This window comes from Pituophis catenifer, unplaced genomic scaffold (genome assembly GCF_029215685.1).
Source record: "Pituophis catenifer annectens isolate HBS135680 unplaced genomic scaffold, rPitCat1.0.hap2 SCAF_1, whole genome shotgun sequence".
Taxonomy (NCBI): Eukaryota; Metazoa; Chordata; class Lepidosauria; order Squamata; family Colubridae; genus Pituophis; species Pituophis catenifer.
Window position 1 is genome coordinate 225,140,482 of NW_027256881.1, and position 16,051 is coordinate 225,156,532.

At 41.9% G+C, this 16,051-nt stretch overlaps 1 protein-coding gene across 5 annotated transcripts in view; it reads left to right on the forward strand.

The window, feature by feature from the left end:
• The first annotated feature begins 270 nt into the window (after positions 1 to 270).
• The window catches only part of CLASP1 (cytoplasmic linker associated protein 1), a 211,333-nt gene continuing 195,552 nt past the window's right edge, over positions 271 to 16,051 (forward strand). For 3 of the 5 annotated variants that reach the window (XM_070950488.1, XM_070950821.1, XM_070950743.1), the window contains exon 1: positions 725 to 958. The gene's annotated coding sequence lies outside the window, so the exon portion shown is untranslated. Of the gene's footprint in view, positions 587 to 724; positions 959 to 16,051 lie in introns of those variants that run through there. The other 2 variants (XM_070950573.1, XM_070950661.1) reach the window with 1 other exon arrangement.

Consider the following 16,051-nt stretch of genomic DNA (forward strand, 5'->3'; position numbering starts at 1 on the left):
TTTTTTCCACAACTTTTAACCCCGGAAGGAAAACTCCAACCACGCTCATTTGCTAAGTACCCTTCCGCTTTCACGCAAACATGCCCACCCACCCCCTCGCCCGCGTAAGCGTACTGATGAAGGTATGCAGCAGCCCGTGTTGCGCCTATACACCACTACGGCACACGCCTCATGAACGCATGCGCAGTCCGCGCGCTGAGATCATCGCTCCGCCCCGTGCTTCAGGATTTCCCCCCCCTCCTCCTCCTCCCTTATCGTTCTGATCGGATTCCGTCACCGTAGATAGGTTCGCTCGTTCTCTTTTAGCCTTCCGTAAAGCTCTTTTATCTTGGACGTGGGGAATTTGAGGCTCGGAAATTTCGACGGGGGGGAAAAAAAAAAAAGCCCACGCGACCATTGGGAAGCGGGAAAAACCGGGGAAAAAAAAAACCCGTCCGCACCTCTGCTGCCACCTAACGCTCGGCGGGAGATTTGCAACCGAGCCCTTATAGCCCTCGAGGGGCGAGCGCACTAAGCGAAGGCCGACCTGCACATGCGTGATGATCATTAGAAGCGCCAGAAATACGAAGCGCATGCTCACTTGAAGGTTGGTGGTGTTTTTTTTTATTTATTTATTTTGGGGGGGTACCCTGGCCCTATTGCGCATGCCCGTCACCGGTCCCCTCCGTCTTTCCAGCCAAACGCGAAGTGCGCCTGCGTAGCAGCGCTTCCATTCTTACCAAGCCCAAGCTGCAGTTTTCTCGGCAACTACAGGGGCGGAGAGAAAAAAAAAAAAAAAAAAGCATCAGCCATGCATTGCAGTGGCAGCAGCAGCAGCAGCGGCGGCGGGCGCAGCGCGGATTAAATAACGTCTGTTGCTCCCGTTCCGTCTGAATGTCTCTTCCAGGACGTGCAGGGCTCCAGATACCTTTGCACCCACCTCCAGTGTTAGCGCCGCCGCCGCCACCACCACAGCCAGGTAGTCGAGCCTCCCTCCCTCCCTCCCTCCCCCCCCCCGGCGCTTGCACTGTCATGTTGCATGGACTTTCTGCATGGGTGGGTGGGTGGGTGGAGGGCTTGGGGGAGGGGGAATCGACGGACGGAATGGGGGGGGGGAGGCTTGAGGAGATGTGCATTGTTTGGATGTGCGTGTATGCAAGGCTGGCGGGGCTGATGAAGGAGGGAAGGGAGGGGAATCTGGTTTAGGTGAATACGGTGGATCCAGGCAGGCAAGAAGTGCGGGCGATCCTCGGCTCTTGTCTCGCCGGCCTCCTTTTCGTCTCGGCGAAGGTCACCGTTTTATTTATTTATTTATTTATTGCTTCAGATGCGGGAGAGGGGAGAGAGATCGGAAGCGCCTGCACACACACAGATACACACAGATACACACAGATACACAGATACACACAGACACACAGACACACACAGATACACACAGACACACACAATGGGCGGGCAGGGGGAGGAAAAACTCCCTTCAGAAAGTGATCTGGGTGGTGGTGGTGGAGGATTTTCCTGCCGATCCTCCTTTCCTTGTTTGGGGGGTGGGGTGGGAAATGATTTAAATGCGAGAACAAAGCAAACCCCGTTCGGTCTCGCTGCATATCTCCAGGCCGGTGGAAAGTGGGTTGGGTGATCTGCTGCCTCTTTCTCCCTTCTCTGTATGTGTGTTTTTCCGTCTTCGATCTACATTGAGAGAGAGAGAGAGAGAGTTGCCGGAAAAGTGCAGCTTTTTGTTTGATCTCCGCCACTCCCTGTTATAAATGTCTTTATATCGGAGGTTCTGACTTAACGCCACGGCTATATAAAACTATATACATTGTATCATTTCAGTCTTCCTGCCGGATCTTTTCAGTGATATATATATATTTTGGATATTCGGGTTTTGATGTCAGTTTCCCTCCCTCTAAAAGGTGTTACCCCGTTTCTGTAACCAGTCTTTTTAAAATGATCTCTTTTGTGCATCTGTGTGTACACACTTAACTGGGATTTGTTATCTGGGTACAAAATGAAGCTGTATATATATATAGTATTTCTTGGAGTTATTTCCCTACACTTGGGTCTCAGAAGTTTAAATGATGTAAGGTTATGAGTAGTGCTGAAATATACAGAGATGCTGGAGGAATACTGTATAAAGAATTTAGTTTTGTGTTCACCTAAATAATTTACCGATGATTGGATTTGCACCATTATCTCTTAAACATCAGTGGTATCATTATTCAATCTGCCCTTTCCAAAGTGTGAATTTATCTTGCAGTAAGTGACCAAGTGCTGTAGTTGATTATATGCCATCAAATCAGTATTGATTTTTAGAGAACACACAGATAGAGGATGATCTGTTCCCAACTTGGCCCTTCAGGTCTTCCAGTAGTGTACTTATCATCATTGCAATCAAGTTCATCCATTTTTTTGTTGTTGTCATTCCCATCTTTTTTCTTCTACCTTTCTCAGCATTCCAGGTTTCTCAAAAGAGGTAGGTCTTCTCATATCCAAAATAAAATAAGTTGAGTCTGATGCTTTGTGCCTTAAGTGAGATTTTTTTCTCTTGACCGGTTTGCTTTCTTGGCTATCCATGGTATTCTCTGGAGTCTTCTCCAATATTAGAGTTCAAAAGCATCAATATTCTTTCCATCCTGCATCTTAACAGTTGAACTTCTGCCTCCATAGAGTGTGAGATCGGAAACAAATACCTGCTCAATTCTAATCTTTGTAAATATATACACACCATGGCATCTGAATATCTTTCCATTGCTACCCTAACAAGTGCCAGTTTTCAGTATATTTCTTGATTATTTCCATTATTGTTTGTAGATCTTCATAAAAAGTTATCACCTCTGTACGATCTCTTTCAGTTTTAAGGATGGTTGGACTATCTGTCATCATTAGCTTGGTCTTTATATGTAAGCATAGTCCTATTCTTTTCACTGTGTCTTTGGTTTTCATTACTATAATATTTTCATTTGTCAAAATAGTATTATTGACATAGCACAGGTTATTGATTTTTTTTTCTTCCATTTTTAAAACATGCTCATCTTTAAATCCAGCCTTCTTTAATATATACTTAGCATACAGATTAAATCAATAGAGAGAACACATCCTTTGCTGATCTGGAACCACTCTGTTTTGCTATTTTCCATCTGGACCATGGCTTCCTGTCTTGTGTATAAATTTTGCATGCAGACAAATGAAACAGTCTTGGAATTCCTATTTTCTTAAGAACATTCTAAAATCCTTCTTTATACCTCTTGCTCTTCAGCTTTTTCGAAAACCAGTTCAAACATCTGGCATGTACGGCTGTAACCTGTATCAGATGATCTTAGGTACTATTTTCCTAGTATGTGAAATTAAGATTTAGATTAGATTTAGATTTATTGAATTTATATACCGCCCTACTCCCAAAGGACTCAGGGTGGTGAACAGCCAAAAGATAAAATACATGTAATACAAATGTTAAAAAACCATTAAAATAGAATTAAATAATTTGGCCCAGAAAACAAAATTTAAAAACTCCAATTTTATATGACAAATTTAAAATTTAAAAAATTTAAGAAACAGTTTAAAAAAAGAGTTTAGGCCAGGCTGGCCTGCTGAAATAGGAATGTATTGAGGGCACGGCGGAATGCGCGCAGATCAGTGATCCTCCGTATCTCCGGGGGAAGCTCATTCCAGATGGCAGGTGCTCCCACAGAGAAGGCTCTCCCCCTGGGGGCTGCCAGTCGACACTGTTTGGCTGACGGCACCCTAAGAAGCCCCTCTCTATGGGAGCGTACTGGTCGGTGAGAGGCTACTAGTGGCAGAAGGTGGTCTCGTAGATGCCCTGGTCCTAGGCCATGGAGTGCTCTAAAGGTGGTAACCAAAACCTTGAAGCACACCCGGAAGACCACCGGGAGCCAGTGCAGCTTGCGCAGGAGGGGGGTCACATGGGAGCCCCACGTCGCTCCCATAACCATCTGCGCGGCCACATTCTGGACCAGCTGGAGCCTCCGGATGCTCCTCAAGGGGAGCCCCATGTAGAGAGCATTGCAGTAGTCCAGGCGGAAAGTGACGAGGGCATGAGTGACTGTATTTAACGAGTCCCGATCCAGAAAGGGACGCAACTGGCGAATCAGGCGAACCTGATAAAATGCCCTCCCAGCCACAGCCGTCAGATGCCCTTCTAAAGACAGCTGTGAGTCCAGGAGGACACCCAAGTTGCGGGCCCTCTCCGTGGGGGCCAGCGACTTGCCCCCAATAGTCAGTGATGGCACCAACTGACTATATCGGGATGTTGGAAACCACAGCCACTCGGTCTTGGATGGGTTGAGCCTGAGTCTGTTTCTCCCCATCCAGATCCGTACGGCCTCCAGGCACCGGGACATCACTTCAAGGGCACCATTGGGGTGGTCCGGGGTGGAGATGTACAGCTGGGTGTCATCAGCGTAACTGGTGGTACTTCACCCCGAAACCTCGGATGATCTCACCCAGCGGCTTCACATAAATGTTGAACAGAAGGGGCGAGAGGACTGACCCTTGTGGCACCCCACATACAAGGGGCCTCGGGGTCGACCTCTGCCCCCCCTGCCAACACAGACTGCGACCGGTTGGAGAGGAAGGAGGAGAACCACTGCAACACGGTGCCCCCCACCCCTATCTCTTCCAGCCAGTGCAGCATGATACCATGGTCAATGGTATCAAAAGCCGCTGAGAGGTCTAATAGGACCAGGACAGAGGAACAACCCCTGTCCCAAGCCCTCCAGAGATCATCAACCAACACGACCAATGCCGTTTCCGTGCTGTACCCAGGCCTGGGTAAGGATATCATACCATAATTTCCACATTGTTTTAAATTGTTCCACATTGTTTTAAATCTAATTTCTTTGATATTTTATATAGATTGACTTCTTCCAATCATTTGTTACTGTGTAATTCTCCAGATTTGCTGATGTAATTAGGTTAGCATATTTATTGATTCTTCTGTTGCTTGCCATATTTCTGTAGATGTTCCAATTTCTGTAAACTTCCAATTTGGTAATAACCAGAATGCTGATCTAATTTCATCTTCTGGTATTACAATTCTTATAAATGTTTCTTATTCTTATATTTCTTAGATAATTTTTCTACAGTATTTTGGATTTTGTTGTTTGTACTGTATACAATTTCAGTATTCTCTTTCCATCTTTGTTTAATGTTTGGATCAGTCCACTGGTATCTTTTATTATATCAGTTCAAGGTTGGCACCTCTTCCTCAATTCAAATAACTTTTGGAAAGCTTTCCTTGTTTTTCTGTTTCTGTTTTCATCTTTGAGGTTTTTACAGAAGTCATTGTAATATTGCTTCTTGTCTCTCCTATTAGTTCCTTAAAATTATTTCTTAAATTCCTTTCTGAGATATTTTTGGCTTTGGTTTCTTCTCTCTTCGTGGTAATTTCTAGCATTTGTTCTGATATCTAGTTTTTTGTTTGTTTTTGGTGCCCTTGTTTTTGGGAGTCACTTTTCATAGTTAACCTGAGCTACTACTTTGGTTTCATTCCATAGTTTCTCTGGTTCTCTATATATGAGATTCAGGACTTCAAAGTAATTGCTGATTTCTCCTTGAAAATGGATATACTCAAGATCATATGATGGAAACCCATTGGCTTCCTTTAATTTGGAACATGAACAGGAGAATAGTTCATGATCTGTTCCACAGTCATCACCTGATGCTATAATTGAGCTCTTCTCAGTATCAGTAATATAAGCAACTTGATTTCTGTGTATTCTGGTGATAACTATGTATAGAGGCATTATTTTGATTTTCAGAAGACTGTTAGCAACAAAGACATCATTGACAGAGATTGACCGATTGATACTGTACATCATTCTCATGCTTCATTACTCTTTATAGGCCATACAGTCCAACTACATTTTTCTTAATATTTTCAATTTTGAAATCTCAGCTTGCAACCATAGCCAATACATCTTGCTTGCATGTTCTGTTTTTTTCAGATTGAACTTCTTCTTCATCAGTGGTTGGAACATAAATTTGGATAACCATTATACAGAAAAGTTGCCCATGAATCTAATTGATACTCAATCATTGATGGCATTGTCTTTGCCATTTTTTTTCTGACTATGAAAGCAACACATTCATTGTTTTTCACATCCCAAGTATTAAACAGTATGATTTTCTGACTGAAATTGTCCCATTCCAGCATTTCGTTCATTGATATCAATGTATAATCAATAAATTAAATATTTCACTATGTTGTGCTTTTCCCTGTTCATGCTTCTTATATACCATGTTCCTGCTACAATTCTGTTTTTGCAGCTTCAGGTTTTCCTGCATGGCAGTGTACCAGCAACTAAATATCCCAAGGATTTAATCCAGCCACATCATAAACATTGATACTATGAAATATCTTCAGCTCTATAGCATATTGAGTGGTATCCAACCAAAGGGGCTTGCACTATATCATCAATCATTTTCTCTTGCCTGTAGTTTTCTTGATAAAACTTAGGAGTGCTTTACCATTGCCGCCTCCTCCTGTGTAGTATAAAACAGCGGTCACCAATTAGTGGTCCATGGACCACTGGTGGTCCATAAGAAAATTTCGGTGGTCCACAGAAAAATTATTTGCATTTTTTTATATTGCACTAAATCAGAGGTCCTCAAACTATGGCCCCTGGGCCGGATACATACAATGAACATGTTGCTGCAGAGAATCTCCCCCTTCGGGGTCTTTTTGTGCGGGTTGGAGGGGGGCAGAAATTCCAACATGGGGTCTGTTTCAGCCTCCTGGTGAGGGGCTTTGGGCGAAGGGTGGAGGGAAGTGCCGCTGGTGGCAAGGAGCTGGAGAGCCTTGTTCCAGTGGGACTGCATCATGACCTGGAACTGGCTGACCATCTCAGCTGAGCCTCCAGGCGCTGGTACCTGGCCTTACACTCCCGCAGATCTTCCCTCTGCTTTGAAAGCCTATGCTCGTAGTCCTCAGTGAGGTGCTTCTGCTAAGCCTCCTTCTTGGTCAGATCCAATTTGAACTGAGACAGCTGTTTTGCCAACTCTTTCTCATGGTGGCTGCTTAACTCCAACACTTGCTTCTTGTTGGGGCCCTAAGGAGCCTGGATGGGCAGGTGAGGAGGGGCTGGGAGGGGAGGGGCTAGTAGAGGCCGTCGAGATGCCCTTCAACGTGAGCGACATTGAGTTGACCACACCCACCCAGTCACATGACCACCTAGCAAACGCCCACCCAGCTGGTCATTAGGCAGTGGTCTGTGGGATTTAAAATTATGAATTTAGTGGTCCCTGAGGTCCGAAAGGTTGGGGACTCCTGGTATAAAATTATACTTTTGCTGTTGTTTTTCACTCATCCTGCCCAGGAACAATAGTCTGCAATGATGAGGCAGCATATCTGCAGTTGGGCAATTATAACACATCTCTGCATCAACAATATTTATATTTTCAAGTAGTAGCTGTATATGAGGGATCTCTGGTGATCGCTTAAGTTGATGTCTTTCAAGTATTTGTATTATAATTCTCACATTCCTTGATCACTGAATATATGGTCTGGCCTTCTGGGGAATCTAGTCTAAAAATCGGAATGCATGAGATAGCCTATCATAGTATCTAGCATGCCACTTTTTGAAATGGTCATTTCTTACTTTTCATATCTTCTTAAAACGATGTTATCTCAAAATGAATGAAATTCATTCTTTCTATGTTTCTTCCAACAGCATTTATGTGAAGATGAAATTCATATTTTAGTTTACTTTCAAGACCATGGCCTTCTAAGTCATAAAAATCTGTTAAATTATAGCAAGACTGTATTTGAAGATAAATAGTAAATTAAAATCAGCTATACGTGTAACTTTGTCACTAGTGTATGACAAAAGTTATTTTATGTGTTGTGGACATGTTTGAAGATTTTTTTTCTCATTATCAAAAATGAGAGACAAGTCCTGCTGTAATATCTTTTTGAAAACCATTTTTAAGTGATTGATTGTTTCTTGAAACTATACATTTATTTATTACTGAAATAATAGATGATGATACCTATTTATATTGAAATCAGTGTTTTGATTTTTTTAATATAATAATCATTTCATTATCCTTATCCTATGCACATATCCTACTTTTATGTTTTAAAAATATAAGCATGGACTGGATTCATACTTTAGATATGTACATTTAAAAGTGTTGCCTGATAAGTTAGCCATGACTAAATTAAGTCATCTTGATTGTAATAACCTACTGAATATAAGAATGACTGAATCTATTTTATAGTTTCCCCTCAGTAAGCCTTGTCTGAATTCTAGAAGAAATCTAAGGCATTCCTTGTCCTCTAGTACATGTTGATTGGATAGCATATTATTCTGAAGAAGCTTTGTACTTCGGTAGATGTATAAGTTCTTTTCTTACTTGCTCGAAAATGTTGGACTTTTTTGGGAAAAGTCGGAGTTGCCTTATCTATAGTTCTTCCTGCCTAAGCTGGGGATCATCAGTAAAATTGGGTTATAATTCTGTACTGTACTTTCACTTTTGCTAGTTTCAGACACACTGTTCCTGATAGTTGCTAGGCTCTTCAAGGAGTAGAGATAAAGTATGTGTGGAAGGATTGGGTACCTTGATAGTGAAGACTATATTTTAAGACATAAAATATATAGTGCTGCTGGGAAGAATTTCTTTTGAAATTTAGGAAACAGGCTGTCAAGTGTTTTGATTATTGAATTAAATGGATCAACTGTTTGATTTGGCATAGTAGCTTCAATTCTGAATTTGGTTTGCAGAATGCTAAACAGAAAACATATTTCACTGTCATTTAATCCATTTAGATAAATGCATTTTTAAAGATGTCTTTCGTGAACACAACCCTCGCTGGAAATGTTGCACTTAATATCCCATCTCCCCCTGTAACATGGTATAACAGATTAGGAAAGGAAAGTTCAGTTGTTATGACAAAGTGTTACAGTCTTATACAGGTAGGTATTAAAATGCATGTGTGTGGATTTTTTTTTTTTTTTAAGTTTTGTTAAATCACCTGAGTAAATAAAAATCAGTCTCGGAGATTAGAATTGTGTAACTGTTCCATAAAACCTGACACGTGGGAAGGAAATCATTTAAAGGAGATTCGTTGGTCTTCAAAGTCAGCGAAGGTTAGTTTCATTAATGATTGTCTGGAAAAATCTACATTTCACATTGTTTCCATAAGTGATTTAGCCAAAAAAAAAAAAAAAAGCCCCATTGATTTAGAGCATACATGTTTTTTGGGAAGGGATGTTGGTCTTACCATGATACATTCTTTCTCGTAGTGTAAAATGGGAGGTTTTTGGGGAAAGACCTGTTGAGCCAAAGTTTTTATGTGCAATTACATGACTCTGTATAACTTGCTTTCCTTGATATTGTGATAGAGGAGCATCTTGAGACCTAAATGACGAGAACGCTTAATTACCCGTACTTTTCGGAATATAAGACGCACTCCCCCCCAAAAAAAAGGTGGGTGGAAATGTCTGTGCGTCTTTTACAGCGAGTGTTGCTGAAGCCCCGCCCACCTGCCGACCCTCACCCTTTTGCCTCTGCCTTCCAGCAATTTGCCTCCTTGCAGCAAACAGCATGGTCTTCAGAACCGCCTGATTTAACATGAACAGCAGATTGGTGGTTGGATCTGCCTCCCAGAAATACCTCCTATCAGCTGTTCCAGGCTGCGGGGATTACCGCCGCCCATCGGTGCTGTCACCTATCGCTGCTTTCACATGCCCCATTTTCGGCCTCCACACATTCTGTTTTCGGCCTCTGCGCTCCCCATTTTCAGCCTCTGTGTGTCCCCTTTCGGCCCGTTCCAGGCGGCAATTCCCGCCGCCTGGAACGGGCCGAAAATGGGATGTGCAGAGTCCAAAAATGGGACATGCGGAAGTGGCGATAGGTGACAGCGCTGATGGGCAGCGATGGCACCGATGGGCAGCAGCAATTCCTGCAGCCTGGAACAGCTGATAGGAGGTATTTCCTGGAGGCAGATCCAACTACCAATCAGCTGATCGTGCTAAATTAGGCAGTGCTGAAGCTGACCAGGCTGTTTGTTGCTTGCTGCAAGGAGGCAAATTGCTGGGAGGCAGAGGCAGATTTTTTTCCCTTGTTTTCTTCCCCCAAAGCTAGGTGCGTCTTATACTTCCAAGCATCATATAGTCTGAAAAATACAGTATATAATGGAAAATAACAGTGATGAAACACTGTTACATTACATTAGCACAACACAATTACAGTAACTGAGTCTATCATCTCTAGTACCATGACCTACCCAGTGATCTAGTGGCAGGCAACTGATGAAAGCTGAATCTGTCCGTGTCAAATACAGAGTAATTGTCCAAAGTAGTATTCCAGCTTCCTTTTGATTTGACAACTTCTCTCACTTTAGAATTCAAACAATGTTAAAAGGCATGGCAGCTTGATAGGATTGGAACAAATGGAGGATCATTCAGGGTCAGAGGCAATGGGAATATATTCATTGGGTAGATATGAAAAGTGAAAGTATATCATAAAAATCAAATGCCTGCAGCAGTGGCTGCTCTAGACTCTCTGTCTCTCTGTCTCTTTGTTTTCAGAGGCTGGAAAGAAATGTTAACCTCAGGTTAACCCTCTCTTTTAAAGCTTTGATACTTTGGATTTTTGGGGAAAGCATAATCCTAACCCAAGAACAAGTGATAGGGTTTCCATAACCCAAGAGGTTATAACTAACTTTGTTTTTAAAAAAATGGATTGTAGGCGTAATGTGAACTTTATTATCCTTAGTTGTCCAAAGATTCCTAATTCTGTTACACTTTTTTCTTGCTATCCTATCTCTTATGCCAGGAACTGTGTTTCAGAACATTTTAATGGCAACCATTTCGTTTTAAGCTTGTCCTTAGAACTATTTTTTTTTTCAGATTCCTTTAGATCACTGTGATCCAGGGATGGAGAATCATTTCTAGCTCCTGTCTGATGTTAGAGACCACAATAAGGCAGCAATGAACAGGGCTACTGCTGGCAGGTGTCCTTTGTGTGCAGACAAAATATCTCAGTCAACTTAGACATATACTGTCTTGGACTCTCACAGAATGCTTGAGATTACATCTTTCATTATCTTCTCAGATGAGAAGGATTATTTTCAATAGTCAAATATCCCAGCATTTTGGGATATTTGGGATATTTTAATTTTGCTGTGATGCCACAATGCATGGTAAGGGGACTGCGGGCTTAGAATATTGTTTAAGCAAAGCGCTTGTAATCTGTAAATGATACTTTATAGATTAGCTACTAAACCCTGGCACAACATGCAAGCACTAATCCAGCCATTCTGTGTAGATTAGTCAATTCTTCCAGTTAACCAAATCTTGGTTTGGCATGCTCTGTGAGGTCCCCATGGAAGTCATTGTCACATGGGATTGCTTTGAAGACCGGACTCCCTAGAACAGTGGTTCTCAGCCTGTGGGTCGGGACCCCTTTGGGGGTCGAACAACCCTTTCACAGGGGTCACCTAAGACCATCGGAAAACATATTTTCAATGGTCAATGGAATAACTTTATGGTTGGGGGTCACCACAACATGAGGAACTGTATTAAAGGGTCGCGGCATTAGGAAGATTGAGACCCACTGCCCTAGAATGAAGCAATCTGTGGGAGAGGAATTGTGAGACAGTTCCCAGAAATAAAGGAGATCAGAAAAGATAATCCTTTTTTCTCCTTCAGTGCTACATGAGGAGGATTGGCTAGGTTCTCATCTCCTACCGAATAGATGGGGCAACTGCAGTTGGCTGTAGATCTCACTCCCCCACCCCGTCTGCCATCATCATTTATAAATTACTGTAACTAAAAGTGCATGCACTTCGAACAATGATCAGTTCTTCCTCTACTTACCCAAATTTGCTTAATCCCCTTCATCTCTTGTTTATTTTAAATGCCTAATCTCCTAGGGAAAGAGCCTCATGCAATAATGATTTCTAAGGGCCATGTGCAAATCCTAGACCATATCCCATAGCTATATATATGTACATAGTCAATAGAAAAGTAAAGATTGCTGATAATCGATTGAAAATATAATGAGGGGCTGCTAGGATATTTTTCTACAGATATTTGATAAACTTCCCTCCCACCCCTGCTATTCTGTGCTTCAGCAGTAAGGATTTGTTTTTGGTTCGAAAGCTTGATGGTCCTCAGGAATCCAGAGATTAGTAGGTGGAATGATTGTGTGCACCATCTGAAGAGGATGCCATTATATTGGGTATACCCAGTGAACAGCCTGGAACAATCCTGCACGCCACTGGCACTCCAAAAGTGATGTTTACAACAGGAGAACTTTTATACATGCAACTTTAGGTACATTGATTTTTCACATGAACCATGTCCTTGCATTATTAAGGTCCTGGTTGATGTGGAATTCTGTGCTATATAGCTGTATATGCAAAGGCTTCTCTAATGACATAAATGATGTCATTTATGTGATGTTGGTACAGAATGGACTTACCTAGGTCCCTTACATGGTCTGTGGTGAGCAGCCAGAATACCACTTGGAATAGAGAATTTCTATATGAGCTGTAGGGGACGCGGTGGCTCAGTGGCTAAGATGCTGAGCTTGTCGATTGAAAGGTCGGCAGTTAAGTGGTTCGAATCCCTAGTGCCACGTAATGGGGTGAGCTCCCGTTACTTGTCCCAGCTTCTGCCAACCTAGCGGTTTGAAAGCATGTAAAAATGCAAGTAGAAAAATAGGGACTGCCTTTGGTGGGAAGGTAACAGTGTTCCATGCACCTTTGGCGTTTAGTCATGCCGGCCACATGATCACGGAGACGACTTCGGACAGCGCTGGCTCTTCTGGCTTTGTAACGGAGATGAACACCGCCCTCTAGAGTCGGGAACGACTAGCACGTATGTGCAAGGGGAGCTTTTACCTTTACCTTATATGAGCTGTAGCAATCTGAGATACTGATATTTGAATTTGAAAGGCTATGTCAGTTTCCAATGTTGGAGGTGACAATCAGGATAAAAAAAGAAATATTTTCAAATGTAAAATTAAGGTAGTTCACTTAAACTATCCTTCCCCAATCTGGTGGCTGTTATATAGGGTGCCACTACAATTTTTAGGATTCTCTGCTCATATGTACAGACCTTACTCTCCGCCCCCAATCTAAATGATTGCAGTTGATCAGCTTTTTTAATTATAGTTTGTGATTACTTCCCATTATTGTATTTTGTGAAGTTAAAAATGTTGTAAAATTAATGAAATTAAAATCGCCTGGCAAAATAATACCCTAGAAAACTTATTATTTAACTAGTTCTATTGAGCCAGACTGTCTGGGTAGTAAATCAGAAGACTATATTTTTTCTTAGCAACATTACCAAAATATCTTGAATCTGTCTTGCTGGGTGGAATGTATTTTAAGTGCTTCCAATTAATAGATTTATACTGTGATTTTCCTGACAGTTCAAGACAAAGTACAGTTATAAATCAAACACGTCTTCACATTCCTGCTACTGTGATCTATTCTAGATTATTTGGAAAAACAATTAAAATGAGGAAGCAATTTGAAACCGCACCCATAGTTGTTTTTGAATATGCAAGCTAAAAAAATGTAATCTTATTTGTAATAAGTAGCTGTGTTAACATAAACAAGGCAACATTAAAAAAAAGATAATATGCCCGTTCTTATTTAAAATTGAATTGCTTTTATCTTTTGCTTTTGATTTTCAAGAAAACCTTCTAAATGTTGAGCTTGTTTTCAGCATTTTTGCCCCTTTTGCTGTGCTTCTGATATGTCACCTCAATAATTCGACATTAAAATAATTTGTGATCTCTCTATTTTTAGAATCTCTAATTCTGTCCCACTTTCATTTATCAAATGTAATATAGTAATATTTTACAAAGAAACAATGATCATGGGGGATGAATTGGTTGAAGTGGAATGCTGGAAATATATGGTGTGCCCTAAAGGGTTATTTATGTATGTATCTGTAGATTACTTCGGTCAATCAATTCTAAGCAATGTAAAGGAGTACATTTTGAAAATTTACTGAAAAATAATTAGCCATCAAAGTTGTAATTTAAAATCTGTGACAATACTACTCAAGAAACATGATTAGAACTGGATTAGTATCTTACCTGTTTTAGCTTTCCTTCGATATCAATCAACTCAGGTTTTTCCCCCATAAAAGACGCATTCTTTTCCAAAATATTGCACCTAGTCTTAGTTAGACATAATGGTAGAACTACACAGGGCAATTTTGTTACATTTCTCCTTCTCACCACTTTTGGGAAAAGATCTGAATTATTCACATAATTTAAAAGGCTGGTACTTTCCAACATAGGCAACAAGATTTTTCATAGTCTTTATGCTGAGCTTTTAAAAATTGATGCAGGTTTGTACCTGCTTACAGAAATTAAGATCTATTGAGTTGATTGTCACTTAAATCTGTCTAGACTTGTTTAGGATTGTAGTAGTATTGGTGCAGAACAAACAATAGAGCCTGTGTCCGTTTATTACTTATTAAGACATTTATCATGATGTGAGGAGGTAGTTATTTATTTAGCCTTTTCATTTTTAAGCAGACCAGGGAAGCATATGAAGTGTAATTTCCCCTAATAGAAGATGACACATGGGTTGGGGGAGGTAGGATCTGTCTTGGTGCAAGTTTATTGCCTCCCTAGTGGGGCCAATAAACTTGCACCAAAACAGATACTGTGAACCAATCAAATTTATCCATAAATTGGACATCCAGTATTTGCAGGTTGGCTCTTCTTTTGCATGGTGGTAGATCTATTACTTTAAAAATGGCATCTACAAAGACTATGGTTTTCTCTGTTTGTTTGATGTATCTCTGGCTTTTCCTCATGAAGCTTAGGATGGCATACAAGCACTCCTTGCGTCATTTTCCCCCATGCCAATAACTACATGATATATGTTGTTTCATTAGATATACGCTGCTGAGTGTGTATGGCCAGGATTATTTACGTATTTATTTTTTAAAACCTTTTTACAGTTGCTCAACGTCTAACCAGTTCTGGGCGGCTCCCAATCAAAAGTTAAAACAACATATAAAATCATATTAAAACCATAAAGCTAAACAGATTAAAATATTAAAAACAACAAAGACCTGGCACCTTCTAATGTGCAATTATCCGATGTTATCCTAGTGCTTGTGGGAAAAGCCAGATCTTTAAAGCTTTACAGAAGGCTATAGGACAGTGATGGCTAATCTTTTTGTCATTGTGTGCCGAAAGCACGCATGCCTGCACCCATAATGCAATGCGCACATGACCCCTCCAGCGCCACTGCACATGTGTGCGCAACCCCCATGTGCATGGGCGCACCCCCCCATGGCCCATTTTGGGCCTAGCAGGCCTCCCTGCAGCATCCTGGGACAAAAAATGGGCCACGGCTGTTTTTTTGTCCCAGGAGGCTGCAGGGAGGCCTGCTAGGCCCAAAACTGGCCACAGGGGGCGTACGGCTCTCCCCCATGCCCCGTGCATGTGTATGCGACTCCCCCACCCACCCCAGGCATGCACGTGCATTTCACGCATGCGTCCTGCCCCCCACGCATGCGCAGCAGAGACCCAAAAATCAGCTGGCTGGTGGGAGGCGCGTGCACATGCACAGCTGCAGGTGAGTTGGGCAACAGCTTACATGCCTGCAAAGAGGGCTCTGCATGCCACCTGTGGCACACGTGCCATAGGTTCGCCATCACGGCTATAGGGGTATGGAGGCCGGCCAAACTTTAGGGGGCAGAGTATTTCAAAAGGTTAGGGGCTGGCATGGAAAAGACAGCCTTCCTAGTTCACATCAGATGGCAATATTTAGGGAAGGGACAAGGAGCGTGCCTACCCTATGTAACACAGTAGGACAAGTAGATATCCTTAAGGAAAGGTAGTCCCATACATAACCCACACTGTGTCATGTAGGGGTTTAAAAACGATGACTAGCACCTTGAATTACACTCAGAAAGAAACTGGAAGCCTGTAGGAGTAGGTGTGGCTGAGCCTGGAGGTGGAGTTAAAAGGGGAAACAACTTAGAATCCCTACAGAGCTAGGAGCAAAGTAAACCCAGCCACCCTTGAATTCTGGTGACCCTTATCTAATTCCATGCAAGTGGTGACCATT